Below are 23,945 nucleotides of genomic sequence, written 5' to 3'. Positions count from 1 at the left end.
GAGAGTGTGAGACAGAATGTGAGATAGAGAATGAGACAGAAAGAGAGAGAGTGAGACAAATGGAGTGAGATGGAGAGAGTAAGAGAGTGTGAGACAGAATGTGAGATAGAGAATGAGACAGAAAGAGAGAGAGTGAGACAAAGGGAGTGAGATGGAGAGAGTAAGAGAGTGTGAGACAGAATGTGAGATAGAGAATGAGACAGAATGTGAGATAGAGAATGAGACAGAAAGAGAGAGAGAGTGAGACAAAGGCAGTGAGATGGAGAGAGTAAGAGAGTGTGAGACAGAATGTGAGATAGAGAGTGAAAGAGAGAGAGTGAGACAAAGGGAGTGAGATGGAGAGAGTAAGAGAGTGTGAGACAGAGAATGAGACAGAAAGAGAGAGAGTGAGATAAAGGGAGTGAGATGGAGAGAGTAAGAGAGTGTGAGACAGAATGTGAGATAGAGAATGAGACAGAAAGAGAGAGAGTGAGACAAAGGGAGTGAGATGGAGAGAGTAAGAGAGTGTGAGACAGAATGTGAGATAGAGAATGAGACAGAAAGAGAGAGAGTGAGACAAAGGGAGTGAGATGGAGAGAGTAAGAGAGTGTGAGACAGAATGTGAGATAGAGAATGAGACAGAATGTGAGATAGAGAATGAGAAAGAAATAGAGAGAGAGTGAGACAAAGGCAGTGCGATGGAGAGAGTAAGAGAGTGTGAGACAGAATGTGAGATAGAGAATGAGACAGAAAGAGAGAGAGTGAGACAAAGGGAGTGAGATGGAGAGAGTAAGAGAGTGTGAGACAGAATGTGAGATAGAGAATCAGACAATGTGAGATAGAGAATGAGACAGAAAGAGAGAGAGTGAGACAAAGGGAGTGAGATGGAGAGAGTAAGAGAGTGTGAGACAGAATGTGAGATAGAGAATGAGACAGAAAGAGAGAGAGTGAGACAAAGGGAGTGAGATGGAGAGAGTAAGAGAGTGTGAGACAGAATGTGAGATAGAGAATGAGACAGAAAGAGAGAGAGTGAGACAAAGGGAGTGAGATGGAGAGAGTAATAGAGTTTGCGACAGAATGTGAGAGAGAATGAGACAGAATGTGAGATAGAGAATGAGACAGACAGAGAGAGAGAGTGAGACAAAGGCAGTGAGATGGAGAGAGTAAGAGAGTGTGAGACAGAATGTGAGATAGAGAATCAGACAATGTGAGATAGAGAATGAGACAGAAAGAGAGAGAGTGAGACAAAGGGAGTGAGATGGAGAGAGTAAGAGAGTGTGAGACAGAATGTGAGATAGAGAATGAGACAGAAAGAGAGAGAGTGAGACAAAGGGAGTGAGTTGGAGAGAGTAAGAGAGTGTGAGACAGAATGTGAGATAGAGAATGAGACAGAAAGAGAGAGAGTGAGACAAAGGGAGTGAGATGGAGAGAGTAAGAGAGTATGAGACAGAATGTGAGATAGAGAATGAGACAGAATGTGAGATAGAGAATGAGACAGAATGTGAGATAGAGAATGAGACAGAAAGAGAGAGAGTGAGACAAAGGGAGTGAGATGGAGAGAATAAGAGAGTGTGAGACAGAATGTGAGATAGAGAATGAGACAGAAAGAGAGAGAGTAAGACAAAGGGAGTGAGATGGAGAGAGTAAGAGAGTGTGAGACAGAATGTGAGATAGAGAATGAGACAGAAAGAGAGAGAGTGAGACAAAGGGAGTGAGATGGAGAGAGTGAGAGAGTGTGAGATAGAATGTGAGATAGAGAATGAGACAGAAAGAGAGAGAGTGAGACAAAGGGAGTGAGATGGAGAGAGTAAGATAGTGTGAGACAGAATGTGAGATAGAGAATGAGACAGAAAGAGAGAGAGTGAGACAAAGGGAGTGAGATGGAGAGAGTAATAGAGTGTGAGACAGAATGTGAGATAGAGAATGAGATAGAAAGAGAGAGAGTGAGACAAAGGGAGTGAGATGGAGAGAGTAAGAGAGTGTGAGACAGAATGTGAGATAGAGAATCAGACAGAATGTGAGCTAGAGAATGAGACAGAAAGAGAGAGAGTGAGACAAAGGGAGTGAGATGGAGAGAGTAATAGAGTTTGCGACAGAATGTGAGAGAGAATGAGACAGAATGTGAGATAGAGAATGAGACAGACAGAGAGAGAGAGTGAGACAAAGGCAGTGAGATGGAGAGAGTAAGAGAGTGTGAGACAGAATGTGAGATAGAGAATGAGACAGAAAGAGAGAGAGTGAGACAAATGGAGTGAGATGGAGAGAGTAAGAGAGTGTGAGACAGAATGTGAGATAGAGAATGAGACAGAAAGAGAGAGAGTGAGACAAAGGGAGTGAGATGGAGAGAGTAAGAGAGTGTGAGACAGAATGTGAGATAGAGAATGAGACAGAATGTGAGATAGAGAATGAGACAGAAAGAGAGAGAGAGTGAGACAAAGGCAGTGAGATGGAGAGAGTAAGAGAGTGTGAGACAGAATGTGAGATAGAGAGTGAAAGAGAGAGAGTGAGACAAAGGGAGTGAGATGGAGAGAGTAAGAGAGTGTGAGACAGAGAATGAGACAGAAAGAGAGAGAGTGAGATAAAGGGAGTGAGATGGAGAGAGTAAGAGAGTGTGAGACAGAATGTGAGATAGAGAATGAGACAGAAAGAGAGAGAGTGAGACAAAGGGAGTGAGATGGAGAGAGTAAGAGAGTGTGAGACAGAATGTGAGATAGAGAATGAGACAGAAAGAGAGAGAGTGAGACAAAGGGAGTGAGATGGAGAGAGTAAGAGAGTGTGAGACAGAATGTGAGATAGAGAATGAGACAGAATGTGAGATAGAGAATGAGAAAGAAATAGAGAGAGAGTGAGACAAAGGCAGTGCGATGGAGAGAGTAAGAGAGTGTGAGACAGAATGTGAGATAGAGAATGAGACAGAAAGAGAGAGAGTGAGACAAAGGGAGTGAGATGGAGAGAGTAACAGAGTGTGAGACAGAATGTGAGATAGAGAATCAGACAATGTGAGATAGAGAATGAGACAGAGAGAGAGTGAGACAAAGGGAGTGAGATGGAGAGAGTAAGAGAGTGTGAGACAGAATGTGAGATAGAGAATGAGACAGAAAGAGAGAGAGTGAGACAAAGGGAGTGAGATGGAGAGAGTAAGAGAGTGTGAGACAGAATGTGAGATAGAGAATGAGACAGAAAGAGAGAGAGTGAGACAAAGGGAGTGAGATGGAGAGAGTAAGAGAGTGTGAGACAGAATGTGAGATAGAGAATGAGACAGAATGTGAGATAGAGAATGAGACAGAATGTGAGATAGAGAATGAGACAGAAAGAGAGAGAGTGAGACAAAGGGAGTGAGATGGAGAGAGTAAGAGAGTGTGAGACAGAATGTGAGATAGAGAATGAGACAGAAAGAGAGAGAGTGAGACAAAGGGAGTGAGATGGAGAGAGTAAGAGAGTGTGAGACAGAATGTGAGATAGAGAATGAGACAGAAAGAGAGAGAGTGAGACAAAGGGAGTGAGATGGAGAGAGTGAGAGAGTGTGAGATAGAATGTGAGATAGAGAATGAGACAGAAAGAGAGAGAGTGAGACAAAGGGAGTGAGATGGAGAGAGTAATAGAGTGTGAGACAGAATGTGAGATAGAGAATGAGATAGAAAGAGAGAGAGTGAGACAAAGGGAGTGAGATGGAGAGAGTAAGAGAGTGTGAGACAAAATGTGAGATAGAGAATGAGACAGAAAGAGAGAGAGTGAGACAAAGGGAGTGAGATGGAGAGAGTAAGAGAGTGTGAGACAGAATGTGAGATAGAGAATGAGACAGAAAGAGAGAGAGTGAGACAAAGGGAGTGAGATGGAGAGAGTAAGAGAGTGTGAGACAGAATGTGAGATAGAGAATGAGACAGAATGTGAGATAGAGAATGAGACAGAAAGAGAGAGAGTGAGACAAAGGGAGTGAGATGGAGAGAGTAAGAGAGTGTGAGACAGAATGTGAGATAGAGAATGGGACAGAAAGAGAGAGAGTGAGACAAAGGGAGTGAGATGGAGAGAGTAAGAGAGTGTGAGACAGAATGTGAGATAGAGAATGAGACAGAAAGAGAGAGAGTGAGACAAAGGGAGTGAGATGGAGAGAGTAAGAGAGGGTGAGACAGAATGTGAGATAGAGAATGAGACAGAAAGAGAGAGAGTGAGACAAAGGGAGTGAGATGGAGAGAGTAAGAGAGTGTGAGACAGAATGTGAGATAGAGAATGAGAGAAAGAGAGAGAGTGAGACAAAGGGAGTGAGATGGAGAGAGTAAGAGTTTGAGACAGAGAATGAGACAGAAAGAGAGAGAGAGACAAAGGGAGTGAGATGGAGAGAGTAAGAGAGTGTGAGACAGAATGTGAGATAGAGAATGAGACAGAAAGAGAGAGAGTGAGACAAAGGGAGTGAGATGGAGAGAGTAAGAGAGTGTGAGACAGAATGTGAGATAGAGAATGAGACAGAAAGAGAGAGAGTGAGACAAAGGGAGTGAGAAGGAGAGAGTAAGAGAGTGTGAGACAGAATGTGAGATAAAGAATGAGACAGAATGTGAGATAGAGAATGAGACAGAATGTGAGATAGAGAATGAGACAGAAAGAGAGAGAGAGTGAGACAAAGGCAGTGAGATGGAGAGAGTAAGAGAGTGTGAGACAGAATGTGAGATAGAGAATGAGACAGAAAGAGAGAGAGTGAGACAAAGGGACTGAGATGGAGAGAGTAAGAGAGTGTGAGACAGAATGTGAGATAGAGAATGAGACAGAATGTGAGATAGAGAATGAGACAGAAAGAGAGTGAGACAAAGGGAGTGAGATGGAGAGAGTAAGAGAGTGTGAGACAGAATGTGAGAGCGTATGAGACAGAAAGAGAGAGAGTGAGACAAAGGGAGTGAGATGGAGAGAGTAAGAGAGTGTGAGACAGAATGTGAGATAGAGAATGAGACAGAAAGAGAGAGAGTGAGACAAAGGGAGTGAGATGTAGAGAGTAAGAGAGTGTGAGACAGAATGTGAGATAGAGAATGAGACAGAAAGAGAGAGAGTGAGACAAAGGGAGTGAGATGGAGAGAGTAAGAGAGTGTGAGACAGAATGTGAGATAGAGAATGAGACAGAAAGAGAGAGAGTGAGACAAAGGGAGTGAGATGGAGAGAGTAAGAGAGTGTGAGACAGAATGTGAGATAGAGAATGAGACAGAAAGAGAGAGAGTGAGACAAAGGGAGTGAGATGGAGAGAGTAAGAGAGTGTGAGACAGAATGTGAGATAGAGAATGAGACAGAAAGAGAGAGAGTGAGACAAAGGGAGTGAGATGGAGAGAGTAAGATAGTGTGAGACAGAATGTGAGATAGAGAATGAGACAGAAAGAGAGAGAGTGAGACAAAGGGAGTGAGATGTAGAGAGTAAGAGAGTATGAGACAGAATGTGAGATAGAGAATGAGACAGAAAGAGAGAGAGTGAGACAAAGGGAGTGAGATGGAGAGAGTAAGAGAGTGTGAGACAGAATGTGAGATAGAGAATGAGACAGAAAGAGAGAGAGTGAGACAAAGGGAGTGAGATGGAGAGAGTAAGAGAGTGTGAGACAGAATGTGAGATAGAGAATGAGACAGAATGTGAGATAGAGAATGAGACAGAAAGAGAGAGAGTGAGACAAAGGCAGTGAGATGGAGAGAGTAAGAGAGTGTGAGATAGAGAATGAGACAGAATGTGAGATAGAGAATGAGACAGAATGTGAGATAGACAGTAGGGGGTACAGTTACTAAGAATCAAGTTTGGGAGAGTTTGTTATCTCTGGAGAGTTTGAGCATCTTTTTATCAATTGAAATTTTACTAATGTCAAAATAAGGAGAGAGATCTCCTTTAATACGGGAAAGTACTGGAGTGTTAGCAAACTCTGGGCCTGATTCAGACCCGGTCGCAAGCGCAGAGCGCTCATAACCGAGTCGATGGTAGCCCAGAGTGCATGTGGACGACGGAGCTGGCTCCATCGTGCGCATGCGTGAGACTGGGATAGCGACGCGCATTCAGTTGCTCTGGGTCTCGTACCAAAGGGGGTGTGCTGTCGATGTTGAGTGACAGCACACCCCCTTTGGTGGGCGAGCCGGGGGGGGGTGGCTGCCCCGACAGAGGTGTTCCCATGAGAATGCCTAACGTCTGGGGGCGGCCCCACTGACATCACAAGTGATGTCAGTGGGAGAGCTTTCTGCTCTATGTTAGCTGAAAGCTCTCTGGGGCTTGCGGCAATGAGACCCTACCATAAGGGTCTTGTCGCAAGCCCGATGGTCGCAATGGTCTTGACCATCGCGACCATCTCTCTGGCCACTCGCTATAGCTGTGGGTAGTCACACACAGCTATGCGAGCGGCCAGGAGGCCAATCTAAAAAAAAAAAGACCAACCCTGATTTAGAGCAAGCGCTCTGTCAGAGCGACCGGCTCTGAATCAGGGCCTCTGTTCACTTCACCATCGGCCAAACTCAAGTAACTTTTTACTAGTGAAGATAGAATTTAGGAATTTACCAAGATGAGTGTGAAAACACTGGGTTTATGTGTGCGTTATTTTCACCTACTGGCCCTCATCGCCTTGAGAAAGGCTACTGTATATAGCTCCCGCACGGTACCCCGGATCTTTTATGGGTTCAGGGATCACACAGTAAGCACGCAATAGCAAGGTACAAGAGCACCTCTATTACACACACTAATTATACATGAAAAACCGTAACCACACTAAGTACAGTATTTACAGGTAGCACTAACATTAACCACATTTAAAGACTATTATAAAAACCACGCAAAGGAACCCTTCCCACCTAGACAGTCAATAATCACCTCAGGACTATGTGAGCACAGGCCGCTGCACAGCTGTGAGACTCCGGTGGGCATGGTGCTGCTGGGAAAGGTACTGATGAGAGACTTGCTGGTCCCGGCCGCTTGGCCCGAAGAGATTCCGCTACTCGCAAGAGTAGGGCACGCTGCGAAAGACACCCAGCTACAGCTGGCCCACTAACAGCATACCTAAGACAGCACCAGCTGGATAGAGCAGTAAGTTTTGGCTGCGTATCTGTCCCTGGTTTCCCTTTGATGAAGTCTGTTGCTGTAAGTTGGTAGGGTCTGCAATCCTGGCTGGGTCTGGAGGTCCCTCAGCCACTCCACATTAGACCTGTCTCACCGGCCAGGTACCAAGAACAAAGAACCCAGGAGCTCAGCTTTAGACCTTTTTTATCCCCCCCAGCCCAGTGCAGAGATTGGGTGGATTTTGGATGTAAATGTCCATGAGCTGCTGGGACCCCTTGCTGGGCTGGTGCCTGTGTGGATAGTTTATGGCCAGCCTGCATTACTAAGATTCAGTATCCCTATCCCCTACTACTGATACTTTTGCTAACATACAGTATCCCTATCCTCTACTACTGGTACTATTACTAACATACAGTATCCCTATCCCCTACTACAGGTACTATTACTAACAAACAGTATCCCTATCCCCTACTACTGGTACTATTACTAATATTCAGTATCCATATCCACTACTACTGGTACTATTAATAACATTCAGTATCCATATCCCCTACTACTGATACAATTACTAAAACTCAGTATCCACATCCCCTACTACTGATAATATTACTAATATTCAGTAACCATATACCCTACTACTGATACTATTACTAAAACTCAGTATCCATATACACTACTACTGATACTATTACTAGCATTTCATATCCATATCCACTACTACTGATACTATTGCTAACATACAGTATTCCTATCCTCTACTACTGGTACTATTGCTAACATACAGTATCCCTATCCTCTACTACTGGTACTATTACTAACATACAGTATCCCTATCCCCTACCACAGGTACTATTACTAACATACAGTATCTATATCCCCTACTACTGATACTTTTTCTAACATTCAGTATCCATATCCCCTACTACTGATACTATTACTAACATTCAGTATCCATATCCACTACTACTGGTACTATTACTAACATTCAGAATCCATATCCACTACTACTGGTACTATTACTAACATTCAGTATCCATATTCACTACTACTGGTACTATTACTAACATTCGGTATCCATATCCCCTACTACTAGTACTATTACTAACATTCACTATCCCTATCCCCTACTACTGGTACTATTACTAACAGTCACTATCCATATCCACTACTACTGGTACTATTACTAACATTCAGAATCCATATCCACTACTACTGGTACTATTACTAACATTCAGTATCCATATTCACTACTACTGATACTATTACTAACATTCAGTATCCATATCCACTACTACTGGTACTATTACTAACATTCAGTATCCATATCCACTACTAATGGTACTATTACTAACATTCAGTATCCATATTCACTACTACTGGTACTATTACTAATATTCAGTATCCATATCCCCTACTACTGATACTATTACTAACATTCAGTATCCATATCCACTACTACTGGTAGTATTACTAACATTCAGTATCCATATCCACTACTACTGGTACTATTACTAACATTCAGTATCCATATCCCCTACTACTAGTACTATTACAAACATTCAGTATCCCTATCCCCTACTACTGGTACTATTACTTACATACAGTATCCCTATCATCTACTACTAGTACTATTACTAACATACAGTATCCCTATCCCCTACTACTGATACTATTACTAACATACAGTATCTATATCCCCTACTACTGATAATATTACTAACATTCAGTATCCATATCCCCTACTACTGATACTATTACTAACATTCAGTATCCATATCCACTACTACTGGTACTATTACTAACATTCAGTATCCATATCCACTACTACTGGTACTATTACTAACAATCAGTATCCATATTCACTACTACTGGTACTATTACTAACATTCACTATCCCTGTCTACTACTACTGGTACTATTACTAACACTCAGATTCCCTATCTACTACTACTGGTATTATTAATAACATTCAGATTCTCTATCTTCTACTACTGGTACTATAACTAGCATTCAGTATCCCTATCCCCTACTACTGGTACTATTATTAAAAAATAGCATCCATATTCACTAATACTGGTGCTATTACTAACATTCAGTATCCCTATCTCCTACTACTGGTGCTATTACTAACACTCAGATTCCTTATCTGCTACTACTGGTACTATTAGTAACATTCACAATTCCTATCTTCTACTACTGGTACTATTACTAGCATTCAGTATCCCTATCCCAAACTACTGGTACTATTACTAACAAACAGCATCCATATTCACTACAATTGGTTCTATTACAAACATAGTATCCCTATCCCCTAATACTGATGCTACTGATGCTGCTACTAACATTCAGTATCCCTATCCCCTACTACTGATACTACAACTAACAGTCAGTATCCACATCCCCTACTACTGATACTACAACTAACATTCAGTATCCATATCCCCTACTACTGATACTACTACTAACATTCAGTATCTATATCCCCTACTACTGATACTACTACTAACATTCAGTATCCATATCCAATACTACTGGTACTATTACTAACATTCAGTATACCTCTCCCCTACAACTGGTGCTATTACTAACATTCAGAATCCCTATCCCCTACTACTGGTACTATTGCTAACATTTAGTATCTCTATCTCCTACTACTGATACTATTATTACATTCAGATTCCCTATCTACTACTACTGATAATATTACTAACATTCAGTATCCATATCCCCTACTACTGATACTATTACTAACATTCAGTATCCATATCCACTACTACTGGTACTATTACTAACATTCAGTATCCATATCCACTACTACTGGTACTATTACTAACATTCTGTATCCATATTCACTACTACTGGTACTATTACTAACATTCAATATCCATATCCCCTACTACAAGTACTATTACTAACATTCTCTATCCCTGTCTCCTACTACTGGTACTATTACTAACACTCAAATTCCCTATCTACTACTACAGGTATTATTACTAACATTCAGATTCCCTATCTTCTACTACTGGTACTATTACTAGCATTCAGTATCCCTATCCCCTACTACTGGTACTATTATTAAAAAATAGCATCCATATTCACTAATACTGGTGCTATTACTAACATTCAGTATCCCTATCTCCTACTACTGGTGCTATTACTAATACTCAGATTCCCTATCTGCTACTACTGGTACTATTAGTAATATTCACAATTCCTATCTTCTACTACTGGTACTATTACTAGCATTCAGAATCCCTATCCCATACTACTGGTACTATTACTAACAAACAGCATCCATATTCACTACAATTGGTTCTATTACTAACATAGTATCCCTATCCCCTAATACTGATGCTACTGATGCTACTACTAACATTCAGTATCCCTATCCCCTACTACTGATACTACAACTAACATTCAGTATCCATATCCCCTACTACTGATACTACTATTAACATTCAGTATCCATATCCAATACTACTGGTACTATTACTAACATTCAGTATACCTCTCCCCTACAACTGGTGCTATTACTAACATTCAGAATCCCTATCCCCTACTACTGATACTATTACTAACATTCAGTATCCCTATCTCTTACTACTGGTACTATTATTACATTCAGATTCCCTATCTTCACCTACTTGTTCTATTTTTAATGTTCAAATTCCCTATCTTCTACTACTGGTACTATTACTAGCATTCAGTATCCATATCCCTTAGTACTTGTACTATTACTAATAGTCAATACTATTATCCACTACTACTGGTACTATTATTAACATTCAGTATCCCTATCCACTCCTACTGATACTATTACTAACATTCAGTTTCCATATCCACTACTACTGATACTATTACTAACATTTAGTATCCATATCCACTACTACTGGTACTATTACTAACATACAGTATCCCTATCTCCTACTACTGGTACTATTACTAACATACAGTATCCATATCCCCTACTACTGGTGCTATTACTAACATACAGTATCCATATCCCCTACTACTGGTACTATTACTAACATACAGTATCCCTCTCCCCTACCACAGATACTATTACTAACATTCAGTATCCCTATCATTCAGTATCCATATCCCCTACTGCTTGTACTATTATTAAAATTCAGTATCCCTGTCTTCTACTACTGATACTATTACTAACATTCAGTATCCATATCCACTACTACTGGTACTAATACTAATATTCAGTATCCATATCCCCTACTACTGGTACTATTACTAACATATCCCCTACTACTGATACTATTACTAATATTCAGTTTCCCTATCTTCTACTACTGATGCTATTACTAACATTCAGTATCCATATCCACTACTACTGGTACTATTACTAACATTCAGTATCCCTATCCACTACTACTGGTGCTATTACTAACATTCTGTATCCCTATCCACTACTACTGGTACTATTACTAACATTCAGTATCCCTATCCACTACTACTGGTACTATTACTAACATTCAGTATCCCTATCCACTACTACTGGTACTATTACTAACATTCAGTATCCATATCCACTACTACTGATACTATTACTAACATTCAGTATCCATATTATTACTACTGGTACTATTACTAACATTCAGTATCCTTTCCCCTACTGATACTATTGCTAACATTCAGTATCCATATTATTACTACTGGTACTATTACTAACATTCAGTATCCATATTATTACTACTGGTACTATTACTAACATTCAGTATCCATATTATTACTACTGGTACTATTACTAACATTCAGTACCCATATTATTACTACTGGTACTATTACTAACATTCAGTATCCATATTATTACTACTGGTACTATTACTAACATTCAGTATCCATATTATTACTGCTGGTAATATTTTTAAAATTCAGTGTCCATGGGGGCGTGGCCTGGCAGCCTGAGAGTGTGGATGCACTTCTACAGTGCTCCTGCATCACACTTATATTTATTGCAACTGAGCAGCTGCCCAGTTGTGAAAAAAAAGGGCATCTAATACCGGAGACCCAGTGAACCTCCGGTGACTAAGCAGAACTGCCGCGGGTGCTTACTGGTGTCTGCATTGACCAGTGCCTACCTGAATCAGCTCATCCCCGGACTTGCCTGAGGCAGTGATCGGCGCCGCGAGTCTCGTGACACGGACCTGCTGGACGGAACTCCGGTGGCTTGAGTTGAGCGGAAGCTGTGGTGGATACACACCCTCCGGACCCTCTTTGTCTCTGCCTGCTTGGCAGCTGAGCAGCTCCTGTTGCCTGTGTGGCCCAATCTGGAGCCGCCATCCGCGGGAAATGCCATCTTGGATCCTCTATCTTCCTCCTGCTGCTTTGCCTGAGCTCCTGCCCTGCTACTTCTAGGGGGATATCGACAACAGTGTCCTTCCCTGGTCTCCCCAGCCCCACATCCTATCTCCTGGCACGCTGCTAGTAACTTTCCATTTACCATAAGTTACCTGCTCTCCTCCCAGCCGGGCACCACTGTCAACCCTCAGCTCCTCCTGCACCCTGTCCAGTAGTGGTCCCCCATTACCCAAACAGGTATTGCTGTTTAGGAGATACTCCTACACCTGGGTTTTGGAAGCCAGTCACTACTCCTCAGGAGTTTTTACCTTTGCCTCTCATCTCACATTTTTCATCAAAAATCCTTTTTTATGTGATCGCTGTATTCCTGCTCTTTTGCTGCCATCTTCTGGAATTAAAGTGTATTTTACATCTAGTCTATTAAAGTTTAATCTGCCCTGCCAGTCCATATGATGTGATTACCCTGCCAGAACTCCCGGGACCTAGTGGCCTTTTACATGCTCCAGCAATAATCAACACACTGCAGCTTATTATTACATCTATAGATGTCCGCTTGAATCGGAAAACAATTGATTACAAATGAGTGATCGGGAAATACTTGTCGTCTCAGTCTTCTCAAGTCTGACCTGCCACCTACCTATCTGCATTATGTCTCAGAAACCCAAAAAGACAGCGCAGAACTCTTTTACTAATTTTTTCGGCACTAAGAGTAAACCTACACCGCTGTCAGCTGATCATCCTGACGCTTCCAGTTTGTCCCCATCAAGAGAGGTGGAAACTGTAATTGTTCCTCAAATACAAGCAGTCATGGTCAATCTTTTGGAGGGCATCAAAACCGCGTTTGCTCAGGAACCTGCCAAGGCGGTTAACAACTTCAAATCGGAGCTCTCCTCTCTAGGCTCCAGGACGGATGTCCTGGAAACTAAAACAGATGATCTCTATAGGTCCCAGATAACTCTGGACAAGGAACTTTCTTGTCTTCATGCCGAAGTGGAATCCATCAAGGAAAAACAAGAGGATGCAGAAAATCGCTCCCGCCGCAACAACCTGAGAATCCGCAACATATCAGAATCCGTCTCTACCTCTGATTTGCAATCCTTTCTAGATGGCTTCTTTCATCACATTCTCCCTGACCTTTCACAAGCGGACTGATTAATGGATAGAGCTCACAGAACCCTTTGAGCCAAACCTTCTTCTTCCCAACCCCCACGCGATATTATCGTCCGATTTCATTACCGCACCAAAGATCAATTACTCCGGGTGACTAGAGACACAACTGTCATCATTAAACCGTATATGGACATTCAATTATTTCAAGAACTGGCCCCTTCTACCATCCAGAAACAATGAGACTTACAACCTGTTATTAAAATTCTGAGACAACACAATGTTAGATATCGTTGGGGCTTACCATTTCAGCTACAAGTGTTCTCAGCCAATTCCGTGAAATCCCTCGAACAGGGTCAAGATTTACTCTTAAAACTGAACATTCTGCCTGAACCATCGTCCCCTAGACCCTCGTCACCCAAACCTCAGCATTCCCGTCCTCCAGCTCCAGAATGAGGATATGGATACTGATTGTTAGCAGTAGTATCAGTAGTAGGGGAAAGGATACTGAATTTTAATAATATTACCAGCAGTAATAACATGGATACTGAATGTTATTAATAGTTTCAGTAGTAGGGGATATGGATACTGAATGTTAGTAATAGTACCAGTAGTAGGGGATAGGGATCGTGAATGTTAGTAATAGTACTAGTAGTAGGGGATATGGATATTGAATGGTAGTAATAGTACCAGTAGTAGGGGAGAGGAATACTGAATGTTAGTAATAGTACCAGCAGTAGGAGATAGTGATACTGAGTGTTAGTAATTGTACCAGTAGTAATGGATATGGATACTGAATGTTAGTAATAGTACAAGAAGTAGGGAATATGGATACTGATTGTTAGTAATTGTACCAGTAGTAGGAGATATGGATGCTGAATGTTAGTAATAGTATCAGTAGTAGTGGATATGATACTGAATGTTAGTAATAGTACCAGTAGTAGTGGATATGGATACTGAATGTTAGTAATAGTACCAGTAGTAGGAGGTAGTGATACTGAGTGTTAGTAATTGTGCCAGTAGTAGTGGATATGGATACTGAATGTTAGTAATAGTATCAGTAGTAGGGGAGAGGAATACTGAATGTTAGTAATAGTACCAGTAGTAGGAGATAGTGATACTGAGTGTTAGTAATTGTACCAGTAGTAGTGGATATGGATACTGAATGTTAGTAATAGTACTAGTAGTAGGGAATATGGATACTGATTGTTAGTAATTGTACCAGTAGTAGGAGATATGGATAATGAATGTTAGTAATAGTATCAGTAGTAGGATATATGGATACTGAATGTTAGTAATAGTATCAGTAGTAGGGGATATGGATACTGAATGTTAGTAATAGTATCAATAGTAGTGGATATGGATATGGATACTGAATGTTAGAAATAGTACCAGTAGTAGTGGATATGGATACTGAATGTTAGTATTAGTAGTAGGGGAAATGGATACTGAATGTTAGTAATAGTATCAGTAGTAAGGGAGAGAGATACGGAATGTTAGTAATGGTACCAGTAGTAGGAGATAGTACCAGTAGTAGGGTAGAGGGATACTGAATGTTAGTAATAGAACCAGTAGTAAGGGAGAGGGATACTGAATGTTAGAAATAGTACCAGTAGTAGGGGAGAGGGATACTGAATGTTAGAAATAGTACCAGTAGTTGGAGATAGTGATGCTGAGTGTTAGTAATAGTACCAGTAGTAGTGGATATGGATACTGAATGTTAGAAATAGTACCAGTAGTAGGGGAGAGGGATACTGAATGTTAGTAATAGTACCAGTAGTAGGAGATAGTGATACTGAGTGTTAGTAATAGTACCAGTAGTAGTGGATATGGATACTGAATGTTAGTAATAGTAGCTGTAGTAGGGGATATGGATACTGATTATTAGTAATAGTATCAGTAGTAGGGGATATGGATGCTGAATGTTAGTAATTGTATCAGTAGTAGCAGATATGGATACTGAATGTCAGTAATAGTTTCAGTAGTAGGGGATTTGGATATTGAATGTTAGTAATAGTATCAGTAGTAGGGAATATGGATACTGAATGTTAGTAATAGTATGAGTAGTAGGGAATATGGATACTGAATGTTAGTAATAGTATCAGTAGTAGTGGATATGGATACTGAATGTTAGTAATAGTATCAGTAGTAGGGAATATGGATACTGAATGTTAGTAATAGTATCAGTAGTAGTGGATATGGATACTGAATGTTAGAAATAATACCAGTAGTAGTGGATATGGATACTGAATGTTAGAAATAATACCAGTAGTAGTGGATATGGATACTGAATGTTAGTAATAGTATCAGTAGTAAGGGAGAGATATACTGAATGTTAGTTATGGTATCAGTAGTAGGAGATAGTACCAGTAGTAGGGGATAGGGATTCTGAATGTTAGTAATAGCACCAGTTGTAGGGGAGAGGGATACTGTATGTTAGTAATAGTACCAGTAGTAGTAGATATGGATACTGAATGTTACTATTACTAACATTCAGTATATATATCTCATACTACTGGTACTATTTCTAGCATACAGTATCCATATCCACTACTACTGGTACTATTACTAACATTTAGTATCCATATTCCCTACTACTGGTACTATTACTCACATTCAGTATCCCTATCCCCTACTACTGGTACTATTACTAACATTCAGATTCCCTATTTTCTTCTACTGGTACTGCTTCTACTAACATTCAGTATACCTCTCCCCTACTACTGGTACTATTACTAACATTCAGTATCCATATCTTATATCACTGGGCTTATTTAGAACATGTATCACTCATCTGGTCTGATACAGTATTAATGGATTCACTCATACACACACATATATATATATATATATATATATATATATATTGGCAGCATCACCAGAGGTAGTGCTGGTGAGAAGCAGTTTCTGTGTGGGGCAGGACAGATCCGCCCACACGGAGTAGAAAAACATTGTGGGAAGATGCCTAATGGCTGCCATTTGACCAGAACCCTGGTGAGGCTGCTGGTTATCACAGTCAGACAGTCCAGGTGGGGCTGCAGTGTGAGTGAAGCAGGCCAGATGGTCAGGATCATACCTGCAAGGAGGCAAAGAGATCCCTATACCTGTGACACTGTCTTTGTGAGAGGCGGCAGCCAACAAGCTAAGGAAGCTATTCAATGCCAGGAGGCCAGTGTCTAGTCCTGCATGTCGCAGAAAGGACCACCAATCTCAGAGACTGTGAGAGACTTTCATGCAGAATAGCTGCTTCTGTAGAGAGTGTTCAAGAACTACATTTAAGGAATGCTATAAGAAGCATGTTAAAGATGTTCCTTCATTAAGTCCTAATGGATGTATAGTTTGTAGAATGTGGATCCATTTCACCTCTCTTTGGAGGAGAACCTGTCCATGATATCCACCTCTAGCATTAGGGGGAATCCAGTCGATCATTTTGTATTTTATAGTGGATAAGTTATGTTGATGTCCTTGAAAATGTCAGCCAACTGGTAAATCAGTGCCCTTCCCATCAAGTGCCGCAGGTATGCTTGATCTGTGTAGTGCCATGCACTCCTTCATTTGTCTGGTGGTCTTGCCCAGATACAATAGGCCACATGTGCATCTGATGAAACAGACCACGTACCTACTTGAACAGGTTAGGGGATATTTTATATAAAAAATTTTCGCTGACCTGGGGTGGTGGAAATGGCTCCCTATTTTGAGGAAGCTGCAAGTAATGCCGCCTGTGCAACTATAGTTGCCAGCGTTGCGGGTGAGAAAGTGCGATGGGCTTGCCTCTAAATGATTAGATAAATCATTCTGTACAACTATATCTTTGATATTTCTACTTCGACGATATGAAGGTAAAATGTTGGAATTATGTAGAGATGGTAAAGTGGCATCTCTGGCTATGATGGGCCATATAGTTTTGGCCGACTTCATAAACGAATGACTGGCCAAGGAATACTCTTGTGTCCAAACTATCCTGTTTTGCTGGTTATCCTTTACTGTTTGAAGTAATGCCTCTGATCTAGAAATTGCCAGTACTTTTTCTTTTCTTTTTGTAAGGTTTTATAATGATACCCTCAAGGTCAACTCATCTATTTGTTGAATGGCATCGACTGTCTCACTGCAAATGTGCCATATTCTCAGGAAGTAAGGGAGACTATTTTTAAGAAATGGGGGATGCTAACTCCCACCCTGCAGGATCGTGTTTCTGTTGGTTTGTAAAAAATGGTGGTATGTAACTGTAGTGAGTTGGTTACTGACACTAGAATATCTAAAAAAAATGCACAGAATCAAAGCTACAGGAGTAGTTAAACTTAATGGGTGAATCAGTCGAATTAATATCTTCCATCAGACAGACAAAGTCATCTTGGGTTCCAGACCAACAAAGGAAGATGTCATCTATGTACCTACAGTACCCTGTATTTTGTTTAGAAACATTCTGATCATTGAAAAAGAATTGTATTTCTATTTCAAACATGAAGATGTTTGCGTAGCTTGGAGCTACGCATGATCCCATAGCACAACCTGTCCGTTGTCTAAAATATTTGCCATCAAATAAAAAATAATTGCGCGGTAGTGTCAGTTCCAATAACTGTATGAAAAATTCTTCATTAGGACCCCCATAATCTGCATTGTCTGCTATAAATCTCTTAACTGCCACAATTCCCAAATGGTGTGGGATACTAGTATATAGACTAGTAACCTCAATGGTGCATAGTAGTTGTCAAGACGGTAAAGGTGATAAATCCTGTAACTTGTGTAAAAATGCTGTGGTGTCTTTCAAAAAGGTTTGCTGTTTCTGTACCAGCGGCTGTAAAAAGAAATGTAGATATTGGAAAATTACATAAAAAAGAGAGTCTGATGGGGAAATTATGGGCCTGTCTGGTGGGCTCGTCGCATTTTTATGTAACTTCGGGATCGTGTATAGTACTGGGATCTTAGACCACTTTGGTAGTAGAGCTGATCTAACAGTGTTGGGACAAAAGACAAGCCTTTGTTGAAGACCTGGCTCTCCTCTTTAGTGAGGGTACATTCAGATTAGTTAAATACTATGTCCTCTTGTTGAATGTTTTTCTTAACTTGCCGCGCCCACTGGCCGCCAGGTGGAGGTTCTTTTGCGGGTCCAATGTGGCCCTCATTGCTACCCCTAAAGGGGGCTTTTGCTGGCTATTGGATGGTACTTTGTTGACACATTCTGAGTCACTAGTGGACACAGCCCCGCTGGAATTGTCAGTATCAAAAAATGGTTTCTTTCTTCACCTAAATTTTGATTTGTTGTCTTTACCTGGTCCTTTATTATAGGCCCGACTGTACACTTTATGTTCAGCATAGTCTTGGTTGACAGTCTCAAGTTTGGCTTTTTTAAAGGAAATTAAATCAGCACGATACTTGTCTATTTGATTAGACAATTTGTTGAACAAGTCTTGTGAGGTGTCAGATGTAATTTTTTTTAGTATACGTGGATTGAAAAATAGTAATCTTTTCTTTAACGAGATTCCTCTATGATGAGTAAGATTAAGTCAATTGAACATTTGTTCAAAACTGCTGCCCATCTGCAGCAGAAGTTGGCACTGTATCTCCCAATTGTAGGGATATTTCTTATACAAAATCCCCGTGGTATTTTTTTTATCCCTGAAATAATCTGACAGGGACACACCATGTAGGAAATAATCAACCTCCCATTTTTTTAACTTAGTTACTTTGCGTAAAAATTTGCTCAATTGTTTCCTCGCCTGAGGTACTAGCCAGGTTGTCAGTAAAGAGAATATTCACAGCTTCTGAGTATGTAAAACTCAGTGTATCTCCAGATGGAAGACAAATATTACTGAATCCAGGTACATTATGGACATTAGTCATTGCAGGAAGAAAAAATCCCCTCCACCAAAGTCACTATGGGGTGACAACACAGTCCGATAAATGAATGCAAGGGTGCCTTGATAATTGTGTGGATACGTGGTCAAAGTATCCACACACTAAATGATAATGAACCAAAGAACCGGCACTCCAAAATAACCAACAGCAGCATCGGTGCCCTTCCAAAAAAAATCACATGTATGGTATTAAAGCTTTTTCTGAGTTCATGGACACCACCATTAATGAATATTGTTTGACCAATACTGTTAGCCATCCAAATCTCTCCCATACAGAGAGATTAGCCCTGAAAAGTTTGGGTGAATATAGTCTCCCCCCTTGCGGATAAGGGTGGCAGGATCGTGATTCAAGCTCTGTCAAACTATTAGCAATAAATTTATCAACAATTGGCTGACACTACTGTGTACGATAAATTATCCAATGATCCTACAGCTTCATTCAAGAAGGAACTGGATCAAATCTTTCAACTTGCTGTACAGCAATCTATCATCACCAATAAAACCAGATCAGCTCTACTACAGGAATGGCCCATAAAATGCGACGAGCCCACCAGGGAGGCCCATAATTGCCCCACAAGACTCTATTTTTTATGCAATTTCCCAATATCTAGATTTCTTTTTACGGCCACTGGTATAGAAACAGCAAACCTTTTTGAAAGACACCACAGCATTTTTACACAAGTTACAGAATTTATCACCTTTACCGTCTCAACAACTACTATGCACCATTGAGGTTACTAATCTATATACTAGTATCCCACACCATTTGGGAATTTTGGCAGTTAAGGAGATTATGGGGGCCCTAATAAAGAGTTCTTCATACAGTGATTGGAACTGACATTAACGTGCAATTATTTTTTATTTGATGGCAATTATTTTACACAATGGTCAGGTTGCGCTATGGGATCATGTGTAGCTCCAAGCTACGCAGACATCTTCATGTTTGAAATAGAAAGACAATTCTTTTTCAGTGATCAGAATGTTTCTAAACAAATCACAGGGTACTGTAGGTACATAGATGACATCTTTCTTTGTTGGACTAGAACCCAAGATTACTTTGTCTGTCTGATGGAATATATTAAATTCGATTGATTCACCCATTAAGTTTACCTCCTCCTGTAGCTATGATTCTGTGCAGTTTTTAGATGTTCTAGTGTCAGTCACTAACTATCTACAGTTATGTACCACCATTTTTTGCAAACCAAGAGACAGAAACACGATCCTGCAGGGTGGGAGTTATCATCCCCCGTTTCTCAAAAATGGTCTCCCTTACTCACAATTCCTGAGAATATGGCACATTTGCAGTGAGATAGTTGATGCCATTCAACAAATATATGAGATTACCTTGAAATTCCTCAATTGAGGGTATTATAACAAAACCTTACAAAGAGCTAAAGAAAAAGTCCTGGCAATTTCTAGATCAGAGGCATTACTTCAAACAGTAAAGGATAACCAGCAAAACAGGATAGTTTGGACACAAGAGTATTCCTTGGCCAGTCATTCCAAGTCGGCCAAAACTATATGACACATCATAGCCAAAGATGCCACTTTACCATCTCTACATAATTCCAACATTTTACCTTCATATTGTCGAGGTAGAAATATCAAAGATATAGTTGTACAGAATGATTTATTTAATCATTTAGAGGCAAGACCATAGGACTTTCTCACCCGCAACGCTGGCAACTATAGTTGCACAGGCTGCATTACTTGCAGCCTCCTCGAAATAGGGAGCCATTTCCACCACCCCAGGTCAGGGAAACAATTTGACATAAAATATCCCCTAACCTGTTCAAGTAGGTATGTGGTCTATTTCATCAGATGCCCATGTGGCCTATTGTATGTGGGCAGGACCAACAGACAAATGAAGGAGCGCATGGTGCTCCACAGATCAAGCATACAAGTGGCTCTTGATGGGAAGGGCGCTGATTTACCAGTTGCCCGACATTTTTGGGAACATCAACATAACTTAACCACTATAAAATACAAAATGATCGACTGGATTCCTCCTAATGCTAGAGGTGGAGATCATGGACGGGTTCTCCTCCAGAGAGAGGCGAAATGGATCCACATTCTACAAACTATACATCCATTAGGACTTAATGAAGGAACATCTTTAACGTGCTTCTTATAGCATTCCTTAATTGTGGTTTTAGGCTTCATCCTTACAGTATCGTCAGAGGTTCTTTGGCTCCTATATGTTACTAGTTACATTAGCCTCCAGTCCCCATACCACAGTTGTTCTTGTTACACTTTAAGAGCTATCTCTACCTCCTATTATAGATAGAGTTGTGCCCATGGATTTATCAGCATACCCTTTTTATATTTTTGTCCACAGCTCATGATTTATACATAGCATTACTATATTGTTATACAGATTCTTTATGTCTTTTGATGTCTTTCAATGTATAGCGTCTACACAGCTTTACATGCATTTAAGGAGGTTTTCAGAGTGTTTTTGTTTTCATTGCAGTCTGTTTTGTTTATGTCATCACTATGGTGATGGTGCACAGTCAAGCCACGCCCCCTGGAGACGTCTGGAACGTAGGCGCATTGTCGTGTCAGTCACGTCATCAGGTCTCCAATCGAGTGCTGTGACTGTTACTGGTTCACGAGGGTGTGTCATTCACAGGTATTTATTCTCTGTTTTTCTGTGTATTTGTAAGTCTTGATAAAAGGGTTATATCCCTGAAACGTCAATTACACACAGACTGGTGTTATGGTCATATTTTGATCTATGCGAAGCCTTTGGAGTGCCATCTAAATTGCTGCAATATATATATATATATATATATATATATATATATATATATATATATTATATTAGGGGTGTGCACCGCCACTTTTCGTGTTTTGGATCTGGATTGGTTTTGCCAATACCACTCTTATGGGTTTTATGTTTTGGATCTGTATTTTTTTTGGAAAAAAAGCATAAAAACAGCTTTTTTTTGTTCATATGCTATTAATAAGCTCGATAACATTAATTACCACTCATATTCAGTCTATTCTGAATGCCTTACACCTCACAATATTGATTTTAGGCCAAAATGTTGCACCAGGGTAGTTGGATGGCTATGCTAAGCGACACAAGTGGGCGGCACAAACACGTGGCCCATGTAGGAGTGGCACTGCAGTGGCAGGCAGGATGGCAGTTTAAAAAACTAGGCCCCAAAAGGCGCTGTGCAGTGACTTATCGCGTCACCCATCGACTGCTGCTGCTGAGCACACAGGACGGGACTCAGGAGAGAGATAGGCACCGCCGAGGCCGATTGGACGCTGTTCGTGGGGAACTTAGATCCCAGGGCCACTGAGGAGATCCTGTTCAAGCTGTTTCTGCAGGCTGGTCCTGCAATTAACGTTAAAATTCCAAAGGACAAGGATGGAAAGTCAGAATAATTCGCTTTTGTCAGTTTCAAACATGAGGAGTCTGTTCCCTATGGAATGAGTTTGTTAAATGGAATCAAACTCTTTGGGGGGCCTCTGACAATTCAATTCAGATCAGGAAGCAGCCATGGCTCCGCAGAAGCAAATAGCGCAGCCTACTCACCACAAGGAAATGGCAGTTTTACTGGAAACAGTCCATGAACACATGACCGCAGGCCTGATGGCAATGGGGAGTTCACTAAATACTCTGAACTTTCACCTCCTGTTCCAAACTATCATAGATCTTACTCTTCTCCAGACAATCTTCAAAGACAAGCAATGATAAATAACTTTTATAGGTCGGAAACCCCTCATGGATCCAGCACAGCAATGATGGCCCAACCCAGTTAACCGCCATCACATTATCCACCTCACCAACATTGGTACAGTCATGGAGCCAATCATTCTCACCCACACAGATATGATACCTCTTTCAGCCACCGATCCAGTAGAAGCCATAGCTTTCACCCATATCTAAAGGATAGTTACCACAGTAGCAGAGACGCATACTACAGAGGAGGTCAGGAGGAGCACTATCATGGCACTGATGGCTGGAGTCCAAACCAGAGAAAAGAGCCTAGGTGGCATCCATCTCACCACTAATCTGTCATGGTCACGTCTACTTTTTACTGGATCTCTGTTTGGCCAGTAGGATCTTCTTTTAGTTCTATGCAAAAAAAATCCTTTCCTTGAGCTGTTTGGTGTCCTCTAAAGGACCAGAGAAGAAAGCTGCAAAATATTATTCTAGTATTATGGGCAGATGGTTATATTCTCACATTTATTTTTTATGGCTCACATTGTGGGGGTTTTAAACAAGGTTTTTTTATTATTATTATTATTATTATTATTATTATTATTATTATTATTATTATTATTAGTCAATGCAAGAAAATACTTTTTAATAGAAAACAATGTAAAGAGAAAAATATACCCTGCTTTAGAAGAACAGCACATGTCCTATTCTCCAGCAAATGACGAAAAGTTATATTAAATTAAATCTACAACTACACACATTAAAGACACGCTATATGTGCGCTGAAAGGGCCTCACCAGTTCCTAGTGAATGGATGTGCAGAGTGTACGTTCCACCCACACATTCACTACCTGTACTGCACATCCTGTAGGTATTTCATCCACCTTAGTGCTTACAAATTATGATCTAATCCAAATATTTGCCCAAATCACTAATCAAAGGACAGCAGTCGGTGAAATATTGACCTGAAAAATTATTTGTATGAGTGTACCCCTACAGCAGACAGGGCAGCCCC

At 40.7% G+C, this 23,945-nt stretch overlaps 1 protein-coding gene and 1 pseudogene across 1 annotated transcript in view; one reads left to right on the top strand and one right to left on the bottom strand.

Moving 5' to 3' along the window:
- The window catches only part of LOC148474246 (uncharacterized), a 424,182-nt gene that overhangs the window by 135,391 nt on the left and 264,846 nt on the right, over positions 1-23,945 (bottom strand). The gene's annotated exons all lie outside the window — the stretch shown is intronic.
- On the top strand, positions 20,155-23,280 carry LOC148474247 (uncharacterized; annotated as a pseudogene).

Source organism: Taudactylus pleione, unplaced genomic scaffold, assembly GCF_031769625.1.
Source record: "Taudactylus pleione unplaced genomic scaffold, aTauple2 ptg000862l, whole genome shotgun sequence".
Taxonomy (NCBI): domain Eukaryota; kingdom Metazoa; phylum Chordata; class Amphibia; order Anura; family Myobatrachidae; genus Taudactylus; species Taudactylus pleione.
The sequence above is the reverse complement of the archived record's forward strand: the minus strand, read 5'-3'. Positions and strand labels throughout refer to the sequence as shown.